Below are 26,540 nucleotides of genomic sequence, written 5' to 3'. Positions count from 1 at the left end.
CGAGTGTCTCCTAAAGCTGGGCATATACTGTACAATTATCTACCAGATAATCTGTGGTTGGAATGAAAATCTGGTAATGGATGAGCGCAAATGACAATCGACCATTTGCTTCCAGACACTGGAAAATGGACAAAACCTGTCCGTGATTTAGCCGATTTGTAGATACAACAGGTTTTGTCCAATTCCCAGTGTTTGGGAGCAAATGGTTGGTTGTTAGGGTTAATGTAGCGTGTAGTGCTGAACTGACCGAGCTGTTTTAGCAAAAAAAAATGTTCTTACGCGTTTCACCGCCTATACAAATTGTCAGCAGCTTCCTCAGATGTCATGGATCACTAGTTCTATCACGGAGTTAAAATACGGAATATCCTGGTTTGCGCATGCTCAGTATTACTGCGTTTCAAGCCTCCGTCTGAATTCAAGTGTATGCGCAAGCGCACGTGGCGCCCCGTATGTTTCATATATTTATTACGGGAACTATTAGATGCACATGCGCTGACGTGTTTCATGCGTTTCTTTCACTTTCTGTGTGGTCGCTGTCCTCCGATCTCCCGGAAACAGTGTAATTAATATTTACACAGCAATTATATGGCTTGTATAATTTTTACACAAATATAGGTAATTAAACTCATTATAAAAATGGTTGCAATATAAAACAAAATGAACCACGAGCCGTACCGTACATTTACTTTTGTCATCCTTTATAAGCGTTTTTCAGACAATCCTATTTATACATACTGTCTCTATTAGGTTTATACTATCAAATACTATCAAAGGTAAAACATTCACTAGATGTTATCATCTTATAATGAGGAGTATCGTCCTGTGCGTTTCATATCTTGTTATCAGTCACCGGTGAAAAATAGGATTTTAATACCTACCGGTAAATTCTTTTCTCTTAGTCCGTAGAGGATACTGGGGTCCACTTCAGTACCATGGGGCATAGACGGTTCCGCAGGAGCCATGGGCACTTTAAGACTTTTCAAGGGTGTGAACTGGCTCCTCCCTCTATGCCCCTCCTCCAGACCTCAGTTATAGCAACTGTGCCCAGGGAGACGGACATTTCGAGGAAAGGATTTACTTTTATACTAATGGTGAGATTCATACCAGCTCACACCTCAGCCATGCCGCACAACATGGCATTCAACGTGACGCACGCCAACAGGCATGAACCATTTTCAGCAACATGCTGAAAACAAATGAAACACAACTTGTGTAACTATAAAGAACAAACTGCAGGTATAGTACGCACTGGGTCGGGCGCCCAGCATCCTCTACGGACTAGGAGAAAAGGATTTACCGGTAGGTATTAAAATCCTATTTTCTCATACATCCTAGAGGATGCTGTGGTCCACTTCAGTACCATGGGGTTATACCAAAGCTCCAGTACGGGCGGGAGAGTGCGGATGACCCTGCAGCACCGATTGACCAAACTTGAGGTCCTCATCGGCCAAAGTGTCAAACTTATAAAATTTAGCAAATGTGTTTGACCCTGACCAAGTAGCTGCTCGGCAAAGTTGTAAAGCCGAGACACCCCGGGCGGCTGCCCAGGATGAGCCCACCTTCCTAGTAGAATGGGCCTTCACCGACTTCGGTACCGGCAAGCCTGCCGTAGAATGAGCGTGCTGAATTGTCCCTCTGATCCAGTGCACAATAGTCTGCTTAGAAGCAGGACACCCAATCTTGCTGGGAGCATACAGGACAAACAGAGCCTCTGCTTTCTGTAACCGAGCTGTTCTTGCGACCAAATCTTCAAAGCTCTAACCACATCTAGAGACTGTGACTCAGTGAACATGTCAGTAACTACTGGCACCACAATAGGTTGGTATATGTGGAAGGACGAAACCACATTTGGAAGAAATTGTTGACGAGTTCTTAACTCTGCCCTATCTTAATGGAAGATTAGGTAAGGGCTCTTGTGAGACAAGGCCCCCAACTCAGACACCCGCCTTGCGGATGCCAAGGCTAAAAGCATCACCACTTGTCAAGTGAGAAACTTCAATTCTATCTCCTGCAGAGGTTCAAACCTATCTGATTGAAGGATCTGCAACACCACATTAAGGTCCCATGGTGTCACTGGAGGCACAAATGGAGGCTGGATGTGCAGAACCCCTTTCACGAACGTCTGAACTTCTGGAAAGGAGTCCAATTGTTTTTGAAAGAAAACTGATAAGGCCGAAATCTGGACCTTGATTGACCCCAATCTAAGGCCCGCATCCACACCAGCCTGCAGAAAATGGAGAAAACGTCCCAACTCAAACTCTTCCGTAGGAGCCTTCTTGGATTCACACCAAGACACATATTTCTCCAAATACGGTGGTAATGTTTAGACGTTACTCCTTTCCTGGCCTGAATAAGAGTGTGGATGACTTCCTTGGGAATACCCTTTCGGGCTAGGATCCGGCTCTCAACAGCCATGCCGTCAAACGTAGCCGCGGTAAGTTTTGATACACACACGGCCCCTGCTGTAGTAGGTCCTCTCGAGGAGGAAGAGGCCGATGATCTTCTATGAGCAACTCCTGAAGATCTGGATACCAAGCCCTCCTTGGCCAGTCTGGGGCAATGAAGATTGCTCGAACTCTTGTTGTTGTTATTATTTTGAGAACTTTTGGAATCAGTGGAAGTGGAGGGAAAACATATACCGACCGAAACATCCTCTGGGTCACCACTACTATTGCTTGAGGGTCTCTCGACCTGGAACAATATCTCTGAAGCTTCTTGTTTAGACGGGATGCCATCATGTCTACTTGAGGAACTCCCTAAAGACTTGTCACTTCTGCGAAGACTTCTTGGTGGAGGCCCCACTCTCCTGGATGGAGATCGTGTCTGCTGAGGAAGTCTGCTTCCCAGTTGTTCACTCCCGGAATGAAAATTGCTGACAGAGCTCTTACATTTCTTTTCTGCCCAGAGGAGAATCCTTATCACCTCTGACATTACTGCTCTGCTTTTCATTCCGCCTTGCCTGTTTATGTACGCAACTGCTGTTACATTGTCCGACTGCATCTGCATGGGATGATCTTGAAGAAGATGTACCGCTTGTAGAAGGCCGTTGTAAATGGCTCTCAATTCCAGAACGTTTATGTGAAGGCAGGCTTCCTGACTTGACCATTTTCCCTGGAAGCTTTCCCCCTGTGTGACAGCTCCCCAGCCTCGGAGACTTGCATTCGTGGTTATTAGGACCCAGTCGTGAATCCCAAACCTGCATCCCTCTAGTAGGTGAGAACTGTGTAGCCACCACAGGAGCGAAATCCTGGCATTGGGGGACAGGATTATTCCGGTGCATGTGTAGGTGGAATCCGGACCACTTGTTCAACAGGTCCCACTGGAATACTCTGGCATGAAATCGTCCAAACTGTATGGCCTCGGAGGCCACTACCATTTTCCCCAACAACCGAATGCATTGATGGATCGACACGCTTGTTGGCTTCAATATTTGTTTGACCATTTTCTGGATTTCCAGAGCCTTTTCCACTGGAAAAAGTACTCTCCGTACTTCTGTGTCCAGAATCATCCCTAAAAAGGACAATCTTGTCGTCAGTTCCAACTGTGACTTTGGAAAATTCATGATCCAACCGTGTTGTTGGAGTATTGACAGGGAGAGTGCGATGTTCTGCACCAACTGTTCCCTGGATCTCGCTTTTATCAGAAGATCGTCCAGATAAGGAATTATATTGACTGCTTTTTGACGAAGGGGGACCATCATCTCCGCCATCACCTTGGTGAATACCCTCAGTGCCGTGGAGAGTCCGAACGGCAACGTCTGGATCTGGTAATGACAATCCTGTACTGCGAATCTCAGATAAGCCTGGTGAGGAGGATAAATGGGAACATGCAAGTAAGCATCCTTTGTGTCTACTGACACCATGTAATCCCCCTCCTCCAGACTGGAAATCACTGCCCTCAAGGATTCCATCTTGAACTTGAACCTTTTCAGGTAGAGTATTAGGTTTTTCAGGTTTAAAATCAGTCTGGCCGAGCCGTCCGGCTTCGGAACTGCGAAGAGGCTTGAATAAAAACCTTCTCCTTGTTGTGACAAGGGTACCAGGACAATGACCGGATCCTGACATAATTTTTGAATTGCCGTTGTTACTGCCTCTCTTTCTGGAAGAGAAGCTGGCAAGGTCGATTTGAAAAATGGGCATGGGGGGACGTCTTGAAACTCTAGTTTGTACCCATTGGACACTATTTGTAAGACCCATGGGTCCAGGCCAGATTGAATCCAGATTTGACTGAAAAGTTTCAGATGTGCTCCCACCCAAGGGAGCCCCAGCGTCATGCTGCAGATTTGGCAGAAGCAGGGGTGGACTTCTGCTCCAGCGATCCAGGAGACACTGTGGATTTCTTTCCTTTTCCCCTTCCTCTACCTGCAAAAAAGGGGGGAACCTTTGGCCTTTTTGTATTTGTTGGGCCGAAAGGACTGCATGTGAGAGTGATGTGTCTTTTTCGCCAGTGTAGGAGCTTAAGGCAAGAATGTCGACTTACCTGCGGTAGCCGCCGAGACTAACGCATCCAGCCCATCACCAAACAAGGCCTCACCTTTATACGGAAGAGCCTCCATGTTTCTTTTGGAATCTGCATCAGTATTCCACTTGCGAATCCACAACGCCCTCTGAGCCGATACTGCCATGGTAGCAGTTCTTGATCCCAAGAGACCAATATATTTCATGGTTTTTAGTACGTACGCAGCAGCGTCTTTTATATGACATAACGTTAGGAGTATCTCGTCTCCATCTATTGTGTCAATGTCTAATGACAAGTTTTCTGACCACTTCTCAATAGCACCACTCACCCACGCACAGACAATGGTAGGCCTGAGTAGTGTCCCATTGGCCACATCAATAGATCACCTCACTCACTTGCGCCTGTCGGCTCCTTAAGTGAAGCCATTCCAGGCGCAGGGAGAAACACCTTTTCTCTTTTATGACAGGGCCCTGTGTAAAATGCGGGGTGACTCCCACCTTTTGGAAAAAGGTAAGCTGCCTGAATTCCTTTTGGGAATCTGAAATTTCTTTTCAGGTTAAATCAGACTCCCTCCAATAGACTGTTCAACTCCTGAGGTGGAGGGAAAATTACATTACTTCTTTACTAAAGTAAACCCTATTCTTGTGGTAAAGAGGGGGCTTCGTAACTTCTAACACCTCCTTTTATAGCTAAAACATGTTTTGAATGCTTTTTTGCTAACTTAGGACCTATTCCCCTGGAATCACTAGTATCGACACAGGAATCAGAGTCCGTGTCGGTATCAGTTAGTACTACTTATGCAAATTTGTATGTGACCCAGAGGGGTCCCTGTGGATGAAAGGCAGAATTATTAAAAATCACATCTTCAACAGATTATTTTCAGTTTTCTGTATGAGATTCAGTCCAACCTCTTACTGATATGATTCACACTATCATGTAACCTTTCACCCAGTCAGGCTCTTGGTGTCATATTACACCTCTGTGTTCCTAACATGTCTCCCACAGAGGAAGAGTTCCCTGCCACAGACATGTCACACACGTGCACAACCACACCACAGACACTCCGGGACTTATAGGGGACAGACCCACAGTAAAATCTGTCAAAGGGACACAGATGGGATTTGCCAGTTCACAACCCAGCGCCAATAACACAATGTCTGTGAACACAAAATGCCCACTGACATGCAGCGCTTTTATAATGTTAATCATACAATTATATAGCACCAAATTCACTGTGTCCTCACCTGTTTTGCACCCTGATACTTGTTCAGTAGTGGAGAAGGACCCGCGTTGTCTCTGCAGCCTGAGGAGAGAGAAAATGGCGCTGAGCAGTGTGCTGGCTGACTGAGGAGGAAGCTCCACTCTTCAATGGCGTGTTTCCCCTCAGCTTTTATGAGGTAATTTTTTATACTGGCGGGGGGTAGGACTGTGCCTCAGCAACTTATGCCCCTTATTTATGCCAGTTTCTATAGGTTTCATGCTGCCCAGGGTGCCCCGCGCCCTGCACCCTGCAGTGCCTGTGTATGTGTGGGTAGCATGGCGCGCAGCGTTCCCGCCCGCTGTGCGGTACCTTTTAGCCGTCACGATGTCTGAAGAATTCTTCTTACACTCACCTATCTTCTGACTTCTGGCTCTGTGAGGGGGGGTGACGGCGTGCTGCGGGAGTGAGCATCTAGACACGGCTAGCGTTCAGTTCCCTTCAGGAGCTAATGGTGTCCTGTCAGCCAGAAGCAGAGCCATGAAACTCTGAGGAAGTTGGTTCCTACTTCTGCCCCCTCAGTCCCACGAAGCAGGGAGACTGTTGCCAGCAGATCTCCCTGAAAATAAAAAACCTAACATAAGTCTTTTCAGAGAAACTCAGTAGAGCTCCCCTAGTGTGTGTCCAGTCTGCCTGGGCACATTTCTAAAACTGAGGTCTGGAGGAGGGGCATAGAGGGAGGAGCCAGTTCACACCCTTGAATAATTTTAAAGTGCCCATGGCTCCTGCGGAACCGTCTATACCCCATGGTACTGCAGTGGACCGCAGCATCCTCTAGGACGTATGAGAAACAATGTGATCTTCATAATGGAAAACATAAACTATCATTTTTCATTTTCCCCAACTGTGAGAATCTTCCACTTATCACACAATGGGTGGGATTCAATTATTTTCACCCCTTTCCACACTCGTTCTGTTTCTGCCCTCAGGGACGTTGTATCATTATTTCAGCTCGCTACCCCTGGAGTAGCGAGGCACCCAACCCTTTACACAGCTAAACCTGATTACTATGGGCGCAATATGCGCAATAACGGAGATCATTTTAGAAAGGAAATTGGGCGTGATCTATCATTTGAGTCTCACCCAATGAATGTTATGACACAATGGTTATAGTTAATATGAAGTAAGTCCATTGATATTATAAAGACATCTTTAATATATATATATTATATATATATATATATATCTAAAAAAAAAAAAAAAGATTTGGTGTCTTTTTATTGGTAATTTTCTTATGGGCCTTCTCAACTCCATCAAAAAGAAAAACAACAGAGGCATTTATTGTTATTCTATTAAATCTTGTAGGGTCTTTACCAACCAGAGTTGTATGTGTTATTTATATCTATATCTATCTATATACATATCTATCTATATATATATATATATATATATATATATATATATATACAACAATAGATGGTTAATACTTTTTAAAAAAATAACAACATGTTCCATCATAAAACATTTATTAAAAACATATTCAAATTAATACAGAGGAGATATATTATTCCACACTTTAAGATGTATGACTCTTAGCGCTGAATACAAATGTTGAAGGATCACAACAATCTCCTCCTTCTCCTTATAGTTGGTTCGGAGATAGCTTCACAACACAGACAACGCGTTTCGTCTTATACAAAAGACTTCATCTCTACAATTGTAAAAAATCTTATCAGAACTAAAAATAATTGTTCCTTAATAAAAATGCATAATACATTCAATCAAAATATATGAGGAACATATCATTATAATAGAACAAGGATATATCAGAGCAGACAGAATGAAAAGGAAGAAAATTACAATTGAATCTTGGGTCCTACCTCAAGCAGCTGAGAAGTACAGTAGTTTATACAAACAGTATAATGCGACAAAACTTGTTCGTACATGCATGATGGAAACTTCAATATAACACCGAGGCTTTCTGATGAACAATCAGTGTGGCCTAATTGGAAAAATATTGACCTCATCATATATACTGAGTGTTCATATTATATATGTAATAAAAATATATCATAATGTCCCCTCACATACCTTGTGGTGAGTTAACTTGTACAAAAATTCGGAAACCAAGGTACTGAAGGGTCACTTAGAAAGGAAACCTAATAAATTCATATTTAGGGCAAATTAGTGAATGGTCATTATCAGATATTTAATTAGTCAATGATATCAGTTTTGACTTAGGATAATTGATGCATTTTATAATGGAACCGTATATAAAGAACAACCTCCCTTTTTAGGTATAACATTTATTGGAGGTTTTTAAGACAAAAAACTCTATTGCTGATCACTACTACCATTCTGGCCCATAGCAATTAAATACTCACTCTAATGAGTCCAGCTGTTTCATTGATTGACATAATAAAAGTGCTGATCTTTAAACCCAGACTCTAAAAGTGCTGGAATGAATTATCAAAGAATAAACTTTTAATTACATACTGTCACAAAATCAAGAGATGTGAAAGTGAATATATCCTACCATTGAAAGCACTAAAGTGCAATATTGCAAATATACATGAATAAAATATACATAGTGACATTTACACATTTAAATAGAGCTTTGTTCAGAATGATGCCATATTCCCTCACCTTCTATACATCTGCAGTGGACGCTCAGTACCTGTGCAATGAAGCACCAGACTAGATGTTACCCCTTATAAAGGGAAAGGTGATGATGTCATCACATATCCTATTTTGATTGGTGCACAAATAAAGGCTAATTATAGCCTGATTATTAATGGTATAAACTAACCAACCTATAAATTTTATCCTCTTATCATTAGGATTAATTCACTATAATAATCCTCACCCTTATATCCACCCAATATAAGTAAAAGTTTAATTGTTATATGACCCACAATGCATTGCAGTGTGAGTCTCATTGAAAGCTGCTTTTGTGAATGACTGACAGTATTAGTAGCCAATCACTGTATAATAGGGCGGGTACTTTAGCCTCTGATATTGGAATAGATGTGTATATCGATAAATAAACATATTGTGAGCACTTAAGAGACACTGCTGTGGGGAAAGTGCTTCCCGTCAGCACCCTCCACCACCTCTGATCGTTAAAACGAACGGTCCAGGACGCTGCACGCGTCCGCTATTGCGGGACCTTATGCGTTTCAGCGCCATCTTTGTTTTGCATTCCACCAGCCCCGTCCGGCGCTTCCCGTCATCTGACCTGATCACATGTTATAGGTGGCCAATAAGGAGACTCTCTACCGATTACAGAAGCTAGAATACCGAATGACCGTTCAATAGATAGCCACTTGTACATACTTTAACCCCCGCTTGAATCAATCATTAGTGTCTCATCTGACAATAAATTCCATACCTATGGGGCATACTTATTTATATTCCATACATTAGAGGAGAAAGGAGAGGTCAGAACCCATCATATCCCATATAGTGTACCTATATGAACTATACAGATAGCCTCAGGCCCTATTTAACAGGACTAGGACCCTCGTACAGTTCACAACTCCTATGAGCCCGTTTTGTGGGAAATGCATATCCCACATACGTTTCCCGTATAACGTAAAATTTCATTTGAATTGATTTATACTTCGACGGGACCACTAGTATACCCATCTTCTAAATAGTATTTGATTTAAATGGGTCGTGAATTCTTCCACTACCAGTGTAAAACCTTATAAACAGTCATGTTCAATATATTATTAAATTGTGCTACATATGATCAATTGATGCCCATACACATACTTATAAGTGAAATCTTGTAGCTACTACACTAACGTGATATCATCTTTACCTCATAAATTAGTGATATATTATTACAACCCACACCCTTTACAACGCTATATATGAATTGATACTTTGCTGTATATGAATCAACTCGTAAAAACTAATGGTTGATTCAGATTAATTTAAAACTTTAAATATAGAACCTAAGGTTCTGTTATACTATACTATCACCTAATGTGCTATATGTGTTACTTGAATCCATATTAACTCTATACTATCCTCCCTACAGCTTGAAGTGATGTACAGTATACTGACACCCCTATGAACAAAGCTCCATCTTTACAATAGTATAGTCATATAAACATAAATACACATACTGACAATTTATTAAATTACATCCTACTCTTATGGCCTAAAATACCTTCTTAGTTTGAACCGGGGGAAGGTATAAGCTAATAACTGAACCTGTCACTGAGCAAGCATAGTCAATACATCAAAGGAGGGTTTGTCTCCCTTAAAGGAAGACTGCCATGTCTATGCTCTCGTTCAATCCATTCGGAATGAGGGTATTGAGGGTATAGATCCAGAAAGATTCCTTCTTAGTTAACTGTTTATCTCTATCACCTCCTCTCTTATCTTCCTGTATATGTTCAATCACTGTAAATGTCAAGCCCTGAACATCTGAATCATGTTTTTTTTGAAAGTGGCGGTGGAGGCTATGATTCTGAACTTATTTTAAGGCTTCTCTTGGTTTTGCCTATATATGATAACTTGCAACTACATTCGATCTTGTATACCACATAGTTAGTATTGCAGGTAACCACTGACTTTAAGCTGTGTGTTTTATTACCCTCATCCTTCCAATGGAAGCCCTTCTTATCTACAAAACGGCAGCAGTTACATTTATTACAAGGTAAAAGGCCCCTCGCTTCATGGGGGGGTGTCCGTTGGTATTCTCTACATTTTGTTGGATGGTTTGAAGTTGACTGGGCGCCAATAAGTTCTTAAGATTTTTGGATTTTCTAAAGACGATGTTTGGTCTGTTGGGTAGATGTGGTCCCAATACAGGGTCCTTGAGGAGAAGGTGCCAATGACGGTACATAATGTGCTTGATCTTAACATTTTCTTGATTGTATTGCGTGATGAAGGGTCTCTCCGACTGACGTTTACTATTTGTGCGACCTTGACTATTCAAAAGACTTTTTCTATCGATCTTTGAAGCTCGGACCTGATCTTTACGTAGTTCTACCTCTTTGTATCCCCTTTCGATAAATTGTTCCACTAGAATGGATGATTGTTCCCAATAACTGTCCATGTTGTTACAGTTTTTCCTCATTCGCACAAACTGTGAATACGGAACAGTTGTCTTCCATCTGGTCAGATGACAGCTATCAGATGGTATGAAGCTGTTGGCGTCAGTTTCTTTAAAAAAAAGTTTTAGTGTTGAGAGTGCCCCCATCATCAATGCTTAAAAGGATGTCAAGATAGTCCATAGTCAATGGATCTTGTATTGTGTGTAAATTTGAGATTAAAAGAGTTATCTTGGAGCCCGGAAATGAATCTCTCAAGGGAGTCAATCTCACCTTCCCAAATAAAGATCAGGTCGTCTATATATCTCTTATAGAATATGATATTGGGACAACTAAATTCACCATCCAAGTATATAACGTCATTCTCCCAGTTATCCATATAAATGTTGGCGTACGATGGGGCAAATTTTGTCCCCATCGCGGTGCCCTGTTTTTGTCTGTAAAACTTTCCTTCAAACTCGAAAAAATTATGATTTAAGATAAACAACTTTCTCATGGGCCTTCCCAACTCCATCAAAAAGAAACACAACAGAGGCATTTATTGTTAATCTATTAAATCTTGTAGGGTCTTTTCCAACCAGAGTTGTATATGTTATTTATATCTATATCTATCTATATACATATATATATATATATATGTCTTTTGCTGTGATGTGATCTTGATAAAGGGGGCTCACAGTCCGGAGGGGTCTCCGGGCGGAGGAGCAGCGCTGCACCGGGAGCTGTCAGCAGCCAGCACCTAGTGCAGCAACAGGTAACCCCCGATAAGCCACCGCTCGTGCAGGCTTATCGGGGCTAATAGGACAGCCCCCGGCAGGACAGTTAGCCCCAGTAATTATCAGGGCTAATTGGAAATCTCTCTTAATGTTGTTCCATTCAGCTGTGTCCTTCAATCCTCCAGGCACCAAAGTGCGTAGTCTGTAAATCCAGTAAGCTTCACGTTTCCACATACATTGAATCTGTCTCCTCCCCGCATAGTGTTCTTAGGGGGAGATTTACTAAGCAGTGAAAAAAGTGGAGAAGTGAGCCAGTGGAGGAGTTGCCCATGCCAACCAATCAGCATTGATGTAACATTTATCATTTGCATACTATAAAAGTATACAGAGCAGCTGATTGGTTGGCTTTTGCACTTCTCAACTTTTATCACTGCTTAGTACATGTCCCCCTTAATCTGTTCCATTGCCTTTATGGTAATGTTCTCAATCTAATTATATTGACAGCTAGATATATGTTTGGATAATGGATGTGATTTGATTCCTGCGATGCTCCATGAAGTGCACAAGTATTGTACGTTTGTGTGTCCCACGCACTGTTTACCGCACCCACATGTCATCAAATACCTGACAAATGAGGATTAACCCAATTGAGAGTCTTTCATTTGAAAACTTTCTTTCTGCTGCGGGGTACACAGGGCTCCACAGGGAATGACATCGGGGTGTAGAGTAGGATCTTTATCCGAGGCACCAACAGGCTCAAAGCTTTGACTGTTCCCAAGATGCACAGCGCCGCCTCCTCTATAACCCCGCCTCCCTGCACAGGAGCTCAGTGTGTAAGTTGGTGCCATGCAGTTAGCAGGCATACAACAGGGGGGCTCCTGCAGCCCATATTATAGCTGTATTGAAGAAAGAAGAAAAAATACTTTTATGACTTCAAGGGCTGCAGCGTTTCATGTCAGTTAGACATACTTTGCTGCAGCTCCATCACCCTCATCGGCGCTGTATACTCCCGCGCCCTGGTTGCTGGGTAACTTCAGCAGAGGCGCCGGTGTCTTTCCAAAGTCAGTCACACACACCCGCCGCTGCCCTCCAGGATCGCGTGGCCGCAGGTACAGGGGGAGGTAAGGGGTCTCTTTGGCGCTATTTACCGCGATCTGGCGCGGCCACGCGCACTGGCGTGGACACTGTTACTGGGCAGCCGCTCCACTAGCCTCCAGGGACACTGGGCACAGGTGGGCTTTTTTCCCTCTATAAAACCCCATTTTTTATAGCCCGCAGCGCCCGGTGGGGAAGCCAGCAGGGGGAGAAGGCCTAACCTGTAGCCCCTCACCCCAGCCCCAGGGCACCATTTAGGCAAATGTTCCCACCCTGGAGCTGCATCTCTCTCCCTCACTCCCTGTCAGCCGCCATCACACGGAGCTGCGCTGTTCCTGGGACTGCTGGGGCAAATCCTCCTCTGTAAAGCCGCCTGATCGCCAGCGCTGTGCTTCATACATGACACTTGAGTATTCTACCTGTCACTGGGACAGTGTTAGTTAAGAAAGAGTGCATACTGTCAGGGCTGTGTGGTACAAACACCCTGTAATATACATCCAGTATCTACTGTGCTTTGTTATATCTTCTGTTTACATATATAGCTATACTGAGTATTACTTTGTATAGCTAGTCCAGTGCAGTTTTATGGTGTATAATTTCTGCATGGTACACTTGTGACCATATATATGTGTGTGTGTGTGCATGTAGCTGCTGCGTGGCTGCCATATTGGGTATTACACTCAGCATGCTATTCCTATATTCTATAACCTGTGGGGACTAAGTGTATCAGGTTTTCTGTATAATGTAGGATTTTTTTTTCACAAGATATACTTGCTGTGTATTTTTCCTTGTGATTTATAGTCACCCTATATATCTCTTGATCTCCCGGTTTGTGCTGTCACAGTCCCACTTCACTGGGAGTTCTTGCAAGGTATATCGCTGCTAAAAATTGTACCAGGTTGCCCAATATTGTGCACATTTTTATGTCAGCTACACGAGGCAACGGAGCTGGGGCTTCTCCCACATTGCGTGGTGGTGATGCCGCCGCAGACGTGTTGGAGGTAAATATGGCAGCTGAGGGGGGCGTGGCTTTGGTGGACATGGAGTAACACACAGGTGTGTCTCTCCAGCTACAATATCCTGGAATCCCATCCTGTGCCCCCCCCCCTGGCCCTGCAAGCCGCCCCAATACCTACAGGACAGCGTGGAGGTGCCCCTGTGCTGCTCTGGGACCAGTCTGTACCTCATCCGCTGTGGCAGAGCAACTCCAGTGTGCGGAGGTCCGTGGACTGCTGGACTACGTGAGGCGCCATCTTCCCCGCGCTGAGTGCCTGCACCCGGCTCCCATCTGAGCGCTGCCTGCGCCGGGGTCCGCGGCTTCCCCTCTGCCGTTGCCGGGGTGATCGCTTCTCCTCCCTTGCTCCTGCCTGAGCTGGGAGCGTCTCCGAGCGGTCCCCGGCCGCGGCGCTGCCACGTGACCCGCTGCCGCTCTCCCCACTCGCTCCGGCGGCCCCAGCCAGCCTGTGCTCTCCCGCACTGCCTCCTGAACTCTGCTGTTGGGGGAAGAGGTACACGGCACAGCTGTGTGCTATAAGTGCCTGTGCCCTCCCCACAATATAGTAGCTGTCCTGCCCTGCCCTGGTCTGTTTTATATAGGGAACAATATAAGTGCTGCCCTGCCCTGGTCTGTTTTATATAGGGAACAATATAAGTGCTGCCCTGCCCTGGTCTGTTTTATTTAGGGAACAATATAAGTGCTGCCCTGCCCTGGTCTGTTTTATATAGGGAACAATATAAGTGCTGCCCTGCCCTGCAGTATTAACCCCTGGAGGGACTACTTGTTGCTTTGTTTCAGCATCCCACAAGGCATATCTGGTCAAGATCCATGCTGCATGTGTCCCTCATGCTGAGGAATATCCTGTCGTGATTTATCATTCTGGGCTAGCAGAGGCTGATTATTCTGATACGCTATATGCTCACTGGACAGTTTTGATATACTACATTTACCCGCGGGCAGCGATTGGGCAATTCTGATATACTGCACTGCATTATTCTTTGGCCGCCCCTGGACAGTTTATTTCTTGCCATCTGCCGTCCGCTCGGCTATAATGGTCAAACCGCAGCAGTCTGCCGCGGCTGCGGCGAAGTTAGAGAAGTTTGCCAGAAATCCTCCGACACGGTCCCAACAGGGGGGTGGGGTGCAGTCGACCTCGGCACTGCCTTCTCCGTCTGCAAGCTCCTCATCTGTGGAGGCCACCGATTCTGCTTTGCAAAAGGTGCTGGATGCGGTCACGGCCAGTGAAGCCCGCTTGGCCGACAGGATCGGTCAGGTCCAGGCGGACTTATCCATTATACACCACGACCTCCAGCGGGTGCGGGAGAGGGTCGGTGAGGTGGAGACGCTGGAAGATACGGTTACGCCTCTCGATAGACGCACCTCTGCTCTGAAGTCTCAGATGACGGAGGTACATAAAAAGATGACGGATATGGAGGGGAGATTGCGACGAAATAATGTCCGTTTCGTCGGACTTCCGGAGAAAGAGGAGGGTGCTTACCCTGAAAAATTTCTTGAACGTTGGCTTTTGGACGCATTCGGAGCGGAGGAGTTCACCTCACACTTCGCAGTGGAGCGCGCCTATAGGGTCCCGATGCGTCCACTACCTCCAGGGGCACCTCCCCGTACCTTTATTGCCAAACTCCTTCATTATCGGGATAGAGATGTGATTCTGAGACTGGCCCGCACTAAGGGTCCTCTTAAGTGGAACGGTTCCCCAGTTTCAGTTTTTCCGGATTTTGCCGTCGACGTCCAAAAGGAGAGAGCTCAGTTTGTCCCTGTGAAACGCAGGCTGCGTGAACTGAATATCCCCTATGCCATGCTCTTTCCGTCTAAACTGCGGGTAGTTTCAGATGGAGAAACGAAATTCTTTATGACCCATCGTGAAGCATCAGTGTGGTTAGACAGACGCTTTCCGGCACGGCGGGCGTTAGCCGCTGATTGAATTTATACATTTGATTTCTATACTTGCAAGTATATGGTTTCTTTTATGTCTGTTATGTTATTGTTGTACTGGCTCGGAAGGGTTGTATAGTTATTTGCTATGTGCTCACGTAGGGGCTCTCTGTGGCTCTTATAGGCCTTTACTGGGAATGGGTAGCTCTGTGGAGACGGGAGGCTGTTAGACGCTAATTATACACTGTTCTTAGGCCTTATACTCTCAGTGTTTGTTTTGCCATAAAGTCTTTCAGGGGTAAACGGTTATTTCTCTATCGTCCTAGTGGATGCTGGGGTTCCTGAAAGGACCATGGGGAATAGCGGCTCCGCAGGAGACAGGGCACAAAAGTAAAGCTTTCCGATCAGGTGGTGTGCACTGGCTCCTCCCCCTATGACCCTCCTCCAAGCCAGTTAGATTTTTGTGCCCGGCCGAGAAGGGTGCAATCTAGGTGGCTCTCCTAAAGAGCTGCTTAGAAAAGTTTAGCTTAGGTTTTTTATTTTACAGTGAGTCCTGCTGGCAACAGGATCACTGCAACGAGGGACTTAGGGGAGAAGAAGTGAACTCACCTGCGTGCAGGATGGATTGGCTTCTTGGCTACTGAACATCAGCTCCAGAGGGACGATCACAGGTACAGCCTGGATGGTCACCGGAGCCTTGCCGCCGGCCCCCTTGCAGATGCTGAAGTAAGAAGAGGTCCAGAATCGGCGTCAGAAGACTCCTCAGTCTTCTAAAGGTAGCGCACAGCACTGCAGCTGTGCGCCATTTTCCTCTCAGCACACTTCACACGGCAGTCACTGAGGGTGCAGGGCGCTGGGAGGGGGGCGCCCTGGGAGGCAAATGAATACCTATTTTGGCTAAAAATACCTCACATATAGCCTCCGGAGGCTATATGGAGATATTTAACCCCTGCCAGAATCCGTTAAGAGCGGGAGACGAGGCCGCCGAAAAAGGGGCGGGGCCTATCTCCTCAGCACACAGCGCCATTTTCCCTCACAGAAAGGCTGGAGGGAAGGCTCCCAGGCTCTCCCCTGCACTGCACTACAGAAACAGGGTTAAAACAGAGAGGGGGGACACTAATTTGGCGTTAGAAATATATAAAAAAGATGCTATAAGGGAAAACACTTATAAAAGGTTGTCCCTATATAATTATAGCGTTTTTGGTGTGTGCTGGTAAACTCTCCCTCTGTCTCTCCAAAGGGCTAGTGGGTCCTGTCCTCTATCAGAGCATTCCCTGTGTGTGTGCTGTGTGTCGGTACGTGTGTGTCGACATGTATGAGGACGATGTTGGTGAGGAGGCGGAGCAATTGCCTGTAATGGTGATGTCACTCTCTAGGGAGTCGACACCGGAATGGATGGCTTATTTAGGGAATTACGTGATAATGTCAACACGCTGCAAGGTCGGTTGACGACATGAGACGGCCGACAAACAATTAGTACCGGTCCAGACGTCTCAAAAACACCGTCAGGGGTTTTAAAACGCCCGTTTACTTTAGTCGGTCGACACAGACACAGACAGGGACACTGAATCCAGTGTCGACGGTGAATAAACAAACGTATTCCTTATTAGGGCCACACGTTAAAGGCAATGAAGGAGGTGTTACATATTTCTGATACTACAAGTACCACAAAAGAGGGTATTATGTGGGATGTGAAAAAACTACCGTAGTTTTTCCTGAATCAGATAAATTAAATAAAGTGTGTGATGATGCGTGGGTTCCCCCCGATAGAAAATTATGGGCGGTATACCCTTTCCCGCCAGAAGTTAGGGCGCGTTGGGAAACACCCCTTAGGGTGGATAAGGCGCTCACACGCTTATCAAAACAAGTGGCGGTACCGTCTATAGATAGGGCCGTCCTCAAGGACCAGCTGACAGGATGCTGGAAAATATCATAAAAAGTATATACACACATACTGGTGTTATACTGCGACCAGCGATCGCCTCAGCCTGGATGTGCAGAGCTGGGGTGGCTTGGTCGGATTCCCTGACTAAAAATATTGATACCCTTGACAGGGACAGTATTTTATTGACTATAGAGCATTTAAAGGATGCATTTCTATATATGCGAGATGCACAGAGGGATATTTGCACTCTGGCATCAAGAGTAAATGCGATGTCCATATCTGCCAGAAGATGTTATGGACACGACAGTGGTCAGGTGATGCAGATTCCAAACGGCACAAAGGTGTATTGCCGTATAAAGGAAGAGGAGTTATTTGGGGTCGGTCCATCGGACCTGGTGGCCACGGCAACTGCTGGAAAATCCGCCGTTTTTACCCTAAGTCACATCTCTGCAGAAAAAGACACCGTCTTTTCAGCCTCAGTCCTTTCGTCCCTATAAGATCATATCTGCCCAGGGATAGAGGAAAGGGAAGAAGACTGCAGCAGGCAGCCCATTCCCAGGAACAGAAGCGTTCCACCGCTTCTGACAAGTTCTCAGCATGGCGCTGAGACCGTACAGGACCCCTGGATCCTACAAGTAGTATCCCAGGGGTACAGATTGGAATGTCGAGACGTTTCCCCTTCGCAGGCTCCTGAAGTCTGCTTTACCAAGGTCTCCCTCCGACAAGGAGGCAGTATGGGAAAAAATTCACAAGCTGTATTCCCAGCAGGTGATAATTAAATTACCCCTCCTACTACAAGAAAAGGGGTATTATTCCACACTATATTGTGGTACTGAAGCCAGAAGGCTAGGTGAGACTTATTCTAAAAATTTTTTTGAACACTTACAAAGGTTCAAATCAAGATGGAGTCACTCAGAGCAGTGATAACGAACCAGGAAGAAGGGGACTATATAGTGTCCCGGGACATCAGGGATGCTTACCTCTATGTCCCAAATTTGCCCTTCTCACTAAGGGTACCTCAGGTTCGTGGTGCAGAACTGTCACTATCAGTTTCAGACGCTGCCGTTTGGATTGTCCACGGCACCCCGGGTCTTTACCAAGGTAATGGCCGAAATGATGATTCTTCTTCGAAGAAAAGGCGTCTTAATTATCCCTTACTTGGACGATCTCCTGATAAGGGCATAGTCCAAGGAACAGTTGGAGGTCGGAGTAGCACTATCTCGGATACTGCTACAACAGCACGGGTGGATTCTAAATATTCCAAAATCGCAGCTGATCCCGACGACACGTCTGCTGTGCCTAGGGATGATTCTGGACACAGTCCAGAAAAAGGTGTTTCTCCCGGAAGAGAAAGCCAGGGAGTTATCCGAGCTAGTCAGGAACCTCCTAAAAACAGTGCATCATTGCACAAGGGTCCTGGTAAAAATGGTGGCTTCCTACGAAGCAATTCCATTCGGCAGATTTCACGCAAGAACTTTTCAGTGGGATCTGCTGGACAAATGGTCCGGATCGCATCTTCAGATGCATCAGCGGATAACTCTATATCCAAGGACAAGGGTGTCTCTCCTGTGGTGGTTAGAGAGTGCTCATCTTCTAGAGGGCCGCAGATTCGGCATTCAGGATTGGATGCTGGTGACCACGGAGCCCAGCCCGAGAGGCTGGGGAGCAGTCACACAAGGAAAAAATTTCCAGGGAGTGTGATCAAGTCTGGAGACTTTTCTCCACATAAATATACTGGAGCTAAGGGTAAATTTATAATGCTCTAAGCTTAGCAAGACCTCTGCTTCAAGGTCAGCCGGTATTGATCCAGTGGGAAAAACATCACGGCAGTCGCCCACGTAAACAGACAGGGCGACACAAGAAGCAGGAGGGCAATGGCAAAAACTGCAAGGACTTTTCGCTGGGCGGAAAATCATGTGATAGCACTGTCAGCAGTGTTTCATCCCGGGAATGGAAACTGGGAAGCAGACTTCCTCAGCAGGCACGACCTCCACCCGGGAGAGTGGAAACTTCATCGGGAAGTTTTTTCCACATGATTGTAAACCGTTGGGAAATACCAAAGGTGGACATGATGGCGTCCCGTCTGAACAAAAAACGGGACAGGTATTGCGCCAGGTCAAGAGACCCTCAGGCAATAGCTGTGGACGTTCTGGTAACACCGTGGGTGTACCAGTCGGTGTATGTGTTCCCTCCTCTGCTTCTCATACCTAAGGTGCTGAGAATTATAAGACGTAGAGGAGTAAGAACTATACTCATGGCTCCGGATTGGCCAAGAAGGACTTGGTACCCGGAACTTCAAGAGATGCTTACAGAGGTCTTATGGCCTCTGCCGCTAAGAAGGGACTTGCTTCAGCAAGTACCATGTCTGTTCCAAGACTTACCGCAGCTGCGTTTGTCGGCATGGCGGTGGAAAGCCGGATCCTAAGGGAAAAAGGCATTCCGGAAGAGGTCATTCCTACCCTGGTCAAAGCCAGAAAGGAGGTGACCGCACAACATTATCACCACATGTGGCGAAAATATGTTGCGTGGTGTGAGGCCAGGAAGGCCCCACAAAGAAATTTCAACTCGGTCGTTTCCTGCATTTCCTGCAAACAGGAGTGTCTATGGGCCTCAAATTGGGGTCCATTAAGGTTCAAATTTCGGCCCTGTCGATTTTCTTCCAGAAAGAATTGGCTTCAGTTCCTGAAGTCCAGAAGTTTGTCAAGGGAGTATTGCATATACAACCCCCTTTTGTGCCTCCAGTGGCACTGTGGGATCTCAACGTAGTTCTCAAATCACATTGGTTTAAAACCAGTCAAATCTGTGGATTTGAAGCATCTCACATGAAAAGTGACCATGCTCTTGGCCCTGGCCTGGACCAGGCGAGTGTCAAATTGGTGGTTTTTTCTCAAAAAAAGCCCATATCTGTTTGTCCATTCGGACAGGGCAGAGCTGCGGACTCGTCCCCAGTTCTCTTCCTAAGGTGGTGTCAGTGTTTCACCTGAACCAGCTTATTGTGGTGCCTTGCACCTACTAGGGACTTGGAGGACTCCAAGTTGCTAGATGTTGTCAGGGCCCTGAAAATATGTTCCAGGACGGCTGGAGTCAGGAAAACTGACTTGCTGTTATCCTGTATGCACCCAACAAACTGGGTGCTCTTGCTTCTAAGCAGACTATTGCTAGTTGGATGTGTAATACAATTCAGCTTGCACATTCTGTGGCAGGCCTGCCACAGCCAAAATATGTAAATGCCCATTCCACAAGGAAGGTGGGCTCATCTTGGGCGGCTGCCCGAGGGGTCTCGGCTTTACAACTTTGCCGAGCAGCTACTTGGTCAGGGGCAAACACGTTTGCTAAATTCTACAAATTTGATACCCTGGCTAAGGAGGACCTGGAGTTCTCTCATTCGGTGCTGCAGAGTCATCCGCACTCTCCCGCCCGTTTGGGAGCTTTGGTATAATCCCCATGGTCCTTTCAGGAACCCCAGCATCCACTAGGACGATAGAGAAAATAAGAATTTACTTACCGATAATTCTATTTCTCGGAGTCCGTAGTGGATGCTGGGCGCCCATCCCAAGTGCGGATTATCTGCAATACTTGTACATAGTTACAAAAATCGGGTTATTATTGTTGTGAGCCATCTTTTCAGAGGCTCCGCTGTTATCATACTGTTAACTGGGTTCAGATCACAGGTTGTACGGTGTGATTGGTGTGGCTGGTATGAGTCTTACCCGGGATTCAAAATTCCTCCCTTATTGTGTACGCTCGTCCGGGCACAGTACCTAACTGGCTTGGAGGAGGGTCATAGGGGGAGGAGCCAGTGCACACCACCTGATCGGAAAGCTTTACTTTTGTGCCCTGTCTCCTGCGGAGCCGCTATTCCCCATGGTCCTTTCAGGAACCCCAGCATCCACTACGGACTCCGAGAAATAGAATTATCGGTAAGTAAATTCTTATTTTAATTGGGGTGGGTGTGCTGGTTTGGGGGGGGGGGGAGGTTGATTTGAGTTTAGCTGGGAGATTCTCCTGTCTCAGGGTCATTATATTCTTTGCCCCCCTAGTGGTTATAGGAATTTGGCCTTATTAGGTACTGGCGGGGTATGTTAAGGTGTTCTCTGCCTTAGCTGTTACGGTTAGAATTTAGGGTATTTTGTTGTTAGGGAACCGGGTATGCTGCTAGTTTTAGGTGGTATACGGGGTGGGGGTGGGGATTGTTTTAGACTGTTACTATTGCTGTGTTTTTACTTTTCGCTGTGCAATGTGCTTATTTCCGCTATGTATATGTCGCAACTAACTGCAGGCGTATCTTTTTTGGTATTCACTGGAGGTGGCTGGCAGCGGGTACTCTGCAATATTACAGTAATGCTTTGCCATGGCTTTGGTTAAGTTTCTGTCATGGAATGTGCGAGGGATCAATGACAAAATTAAGCGCTCCTTAGTGCTTCGACAGATCAAGCTTTATACCTCGGATATAATTTGCCTGATGGAAACCCACTTACTGGGTACTAAGATTATGTCCCTCAAAAAACCATGGGTGGGCTGGGCTTACCATTCCATGCATACTGCAGCGTCTCGGGGAGTGTCGATCCTCATTAGGAAGTCTGTTCCTTTTGCGCTTGATTCTGTGCAAACGGATAAATGGGGTAGATATGTATTTCTCAAGTGCAAAATTAACTCCGTCCCCCTACTATTGCTGGCTATGTATGTTCCTCCTCCATACTCGCATGAAGTCCTTAAAAAGGCATCTGCCTTTATGGCTGCATCCCCTGGGGTAGCTGTTATCTGTATGGGGTACTTCAACAACGTTTTGAACCACGAGCTGGATAGGTTGTCTACGGCATCCTCCAACCCACAGCCCAAGCGTTCCCCATTTGCAGACACTGTTTCGGAGTTGGGTCTGGTTGACCCCTGGAGATTGAAGTATCCCGATTTGAGGCAGTACTCCTGTTTTTCAAGCTCTCACTCTTCCTTCTCTAGGATAGATTTGGCTCTTTTGTCCCGGGAGCTTTTGCCCAAGGTTCAAAGTGTCAGATATGAGACTAGAGGTATTTCGGATCACTCCCCTATATCGTTACATATTGATTTGAACTGTCAGCGAGGCCACGCAGTGTGGAAATTTAATCCCTTTTGGCTGACGCATATGGGTGAGGGATCCGACTTGGAGGCAAGCTGGTTAGAATTCTTTGATATGCATGACGAAACCTCGGATGTGTCTCTGCTGTGGGACACTTTCAAGGCTTTTCTGAGAGGAACATTGATTAAACGGGTAGGGAGTCTTAAATCCTCCTTTAGAAAACGTGAATCTGAATTGGAGGCCCGGGTGGCTGCTTCAGAGACGACATATGTTCGCGATGGCTTGGACGCCTCTAGGTTGGTGTGGCTCCATGCGCAGGGTGAATGGAGGGAATACCTGTGGGGGAAAACCCAGCACAGACTTCTCTTCTCCTCGCATGTCCAATATGCTACTGGGGATAGACCAGGTTCTTATTTGGCCAATCTTGCAAGGGGTGACCGCTCCTCTCATACTGTGGTGGAGATTTTGGACTCGGCTGGGTCTGTATTGGACCGTACCCCTCAGATCGTGGCGGAATTTGTCTCATTCTATCAGGCACTCTATAGTTCCAAATTGACCTGTTCCTCACTAGAACTGTGTGACTACCTGGATGGAGTCGATTTGCCCCGTATCTCCAGTGATTCCAGGGCTCTCCTCGATGCTCCTTTGTCGTTGGAGGAGATTGAGATTGCGATCTCTGCCTCCCCCGATGGTAAGGCCCCTGGCCCTGATGGCATCCCACCGGAACTGTATAAGAAGCACATAAAAATTTTTGCCCCTCAATTGCTTAAGTTATTCAATGAAATGTTTGCCCAGGGCGCGCTTCCCCCGTCTATGTCGGAGGCTTTGATAATAGTGATTCCCAAGCCAGATAAAGACCCCAGGAGGGTTGAATCCTACCGTCCTATTTCCCTGTTGCCCACGGATATTAAAATCTTAGCCAAGGTCCTGTCTTCCAGACTTAACCGGGTTATCTCCCAAATTATTCACCCTGACCAGACGGGCTTCATGCCTGGCAAATCCACCGCTGTGAATTTGAGGCGCCTGTTTGCTCATTTCCAGGTTTCTCGGGGGGAGGACTGCTCTGCTGTTATAGCCTCCTTAGATGCCGCAAAGGCCTTTGATTCGGTGGAGTGGGCCTTCCTCTGGGAGGCTATGAGTAGGTTTGGCGTGGGCCCCAACTTTATCAGTTATGTTAAATTATTGTATTTTCTGCCCATGGCCAGAGTCTCAGTGAATGGGTTTGTTTCGGACTCCTTCCCCCTATCCAGGGGAACGAGGCAGGGCTGCCCTCTGTCCCCGACTTTGTTTGCCATTGCTATTGAGCCACTGGCATGTTTGATTAGAGCAACTCAAGATATTGTGGGTATTAGGGTGGGCGCAAGAGAGGACAGGATAGCGCTATACGCTGACGACCTATTGCTTTTTGTGGATGATTACGTTTCCTCCCTACCTAAACTCCTTGACTTAATAACTGACTACGGTCGCTTCTCCGGGCTCAAAATTAACTGGGATAAATCCACCATTACTCCCCTTAGAGGCCCGGTCTCGGCGGTCCCAGTGATTCATACCCCCCTTAAATGGGTAGATTCTTTTAAGTACCTGGGTATATGGGTATCAAATAACCCTTGTTCCTATGTTTCCCTTAATATCTTGCCGCAGATGGTGTATCTTCGTTCGAAGGTCAAGATTTGGGGGACTCTGCCCCTGACTGTTACTGGTAGGGTCAATTTGGTCAAAATGATATACTTACCTAAACTCCTATATGTCCTCCAGCAATCCCCTATATATATTAACTTGAAGACATTTAGACAGATTGACGGTTTGCTCTCTTCTTTAATATGGGCCAGCAGGAGAGCGCGGTTGAGACTTGACGTTCTGTCCAGGCCGAAGGTGCTGGGAGGCTTAGCTCTCCCTATATTTCGATTTTACTATTATGCCGCGCAGTTGATACATATATGGGAGTGGGTAAATGCCCCAGATGATCTCACTATACGCTCCCAAATGCTGTTACAGGTCTACCCTGACGGCACTCCATTACAGTTGCTTCTCTGTGGGAACCCTAACTTGTCCAAGATTCCTATAATAAAACAGACTGTCCTTGTATGGAAACAGGTACATGTTATCCTATTAGGCCAAGGTATTGACCCGGATACTCCTCTGGACAATGCCTTTGGCTTCCCAGAATTGGCTTTGCTGCGGGTTGGGGCGGTGTGGGGGAGGTGGGGGGTGACATCCCTGGGCCACCTTTATAACGATGGTATACTGAAATCCTTCTTGCTGCTTCAACAGGACTATGGTGTACCCTCTTCTTATTTTTACCGATACCTGCAGCTGAGACATGCACTTAACGCACAATTTCCCGAAACTCCTCCAATGATTACTGACTCCCCGGTCAAGTCTCTCCTGCAGTCCCTGGGAAGTGGACATCTGGTCTCCAACATTTATACAAGCATGCTTCGATCTCACTATTCTGACCCGTTGTCCCTTCTCAGGAATAGGTGGGAATCTGACTTGGGTGCCATCTCTGATGAGATCTGGGAGGGTGCTTTATGTTCTCCCCGATTATCCACTACCACCACTAGATATCAGCAAATCCAACTGTTTATCATACACAGAGTTTACATGACACCGGTGCGCTTACGACATATGGGGGGTGCTCACTCCTCCAGATGTCCTAAGTGTGATAGCCTGGATGCAGACTTTTGGCACATTATCTGGCTATGCCCCAAGGTAGCCGTATTCTGGTCAGGTGTTATTAACACCCTGGTGTCAACGGGTATTCCCTCGTCGATATGCTCCCCGACGACATTTGTGTTATCTGCTGTGGAGGAGGATGCCCTGGACCCCCCTGCCAAAAGATATGTAATCAATCTGTGTGGCCTGGCCAAGGTGTGTATTGCCAGGCTCTGGCTAGCCAAAGATGCATCCACAATGCGATCCTGGGTCTCACTTGTAAATGATACGGCCTCTCATGAGAAATATGTATACTTAGCTAGAAAGGCGGGGAAAAAATATCAGGACCTGTGGGGTAGATGGCTTGAGTCTCCGCGCTCTGGAATCCACAATATCTGAGCACCCGCTACTGTGGGCTCCGTGCCTGGCTGAGTGCAAAATGAGACATGCAACGGGGGATTAAACTGGGTGTGATTCTAGATTTACATCGGGCGAGCTGCCTCTCTTTGTCTATGTAGTCTCCTGGCGCCCGCGGTCGGCCATTCCTTTGCCAGTGTTGCTCCTGTGTCATCTGATTATTGACTATGTTGTGCTGCCATAGACGACTAAGTACAATATGCATTGCTCTGTAAGATCCATGCTAATGTGCGATATTAATTCTAATTTATAATCTATGTCTTGGAATTTAAGCCTGCACTTGTTTTACTGTGTTAGCTGAACCCTAATTGAACTGGGAATCTGCGTATTCCCTGAAACAGGGTTTTGTCTTGGTTTGTTTTGTTTATGTTTGCTTTTTGTTTTTTGTTTTTGTATTTGTGTTTTAGTGAAAATCTGAAAAATCAATAAAAAAAAGTATTGAATTTAAAAAAAAAATATGGCAGCTGAGAGTTCAGGTTCAGGGGGTTCCTTACCCCCCAGCACCGGGGGCATCAAATGACCCACCTTGGGCTACATTTTCCACGCTGTTAAACACGCTTGTAACTAAATTGGCGCCTGTGCCAATGCAACAGTTTATGGTTCCTGCTATTAATCCGCCATGGGCAGATCAAATCTCCACTCAGTTACAGCAATTGAAACGGTCACTGACTAAATCTAAGTGTCACTCTCGCCCGCCTAAGACTAAGACGTCATCTAAACGGGCCATTACCTCCTCCCAATCCACTGCTATCCCAGACACGTCCTCTGAGGAGGATGGTGCATATACTGATCCCACAGACACTGACTCAGATGTTTCTGATGGGGAAGGGAAGTCATTGGTGGATGTCCCGGATTTGATTGAGGCAATTAGGCTCATTCTTCAGGTTTCTGATGATCCTGAGCCTGAGGCTGTCTCCAAAAAGCCAGATAGATTTAAACTTAAGAAGGTGTTTAAACAAGTTTTACCTCATTCTCAACACCTGGCTGACATACGTCAGGAATCCTGGGAAAATCCAGGGTCAAAATTCACACCAAATAAGAGGTTGTTGGCTCGCTATCCTCTCTCCGCTGAGCTATGTAAAAATTGGGAACTTCTCCGCCCGT

The 26,540-nt window shown here is 46.1% G+C and overlaps 1 protein-coding gene and 1 long non-coding RNA gene across 2 annotated transcripts in view; one reads left to right on the top strand and one right to left on the bottom strand.

The window, feature by feature from the left end:
• The window catches only part of CARF (calcium responsive transcription factor), a 236,989-nt gene that overhangs the window by 72,104 nt on the left and 138,345 nt on the right, over positions 1 to 26,540 (top strand). The window lies entirely within an intron of this gene.
• LOC134944051 (uncharacterized) lies at positions 7,166 to 7,816 on the bottom strand. Its single transcript, XR_010181841.1, has 3 exons — positions 7,748 to 7,816; positions 7,537 to 7,658; positions 7,166 to 7,367 (listed from the first exon to the last, which is right to left on the bottom strand). It is a non-coding gene; the product is annotated as an uncharacterized LOC134944051 (long non-coding RNA).

Source organism: Pseudophryne corroboree, chromosome 7, assembly GCF_028390025.1.
Source record: "Pseudophryne corroboree isolate aPseCor3 chromosome 7, aPseCor3.hap2, whole genome shotgun sequence".
In the NCBI taxonomy this organism is placed as follows: Eukaryota; Metazoa; Chordata; class Amphibia; order Anura; family Myobatrachidae; genus Pseudophryne; species Pseudophryne corroboree.
The sequence above is the reverse complement of the archived record's forward strand: the minus strand, read 5'-3'. Positions and strand labels throughout refer to the sequence as shown.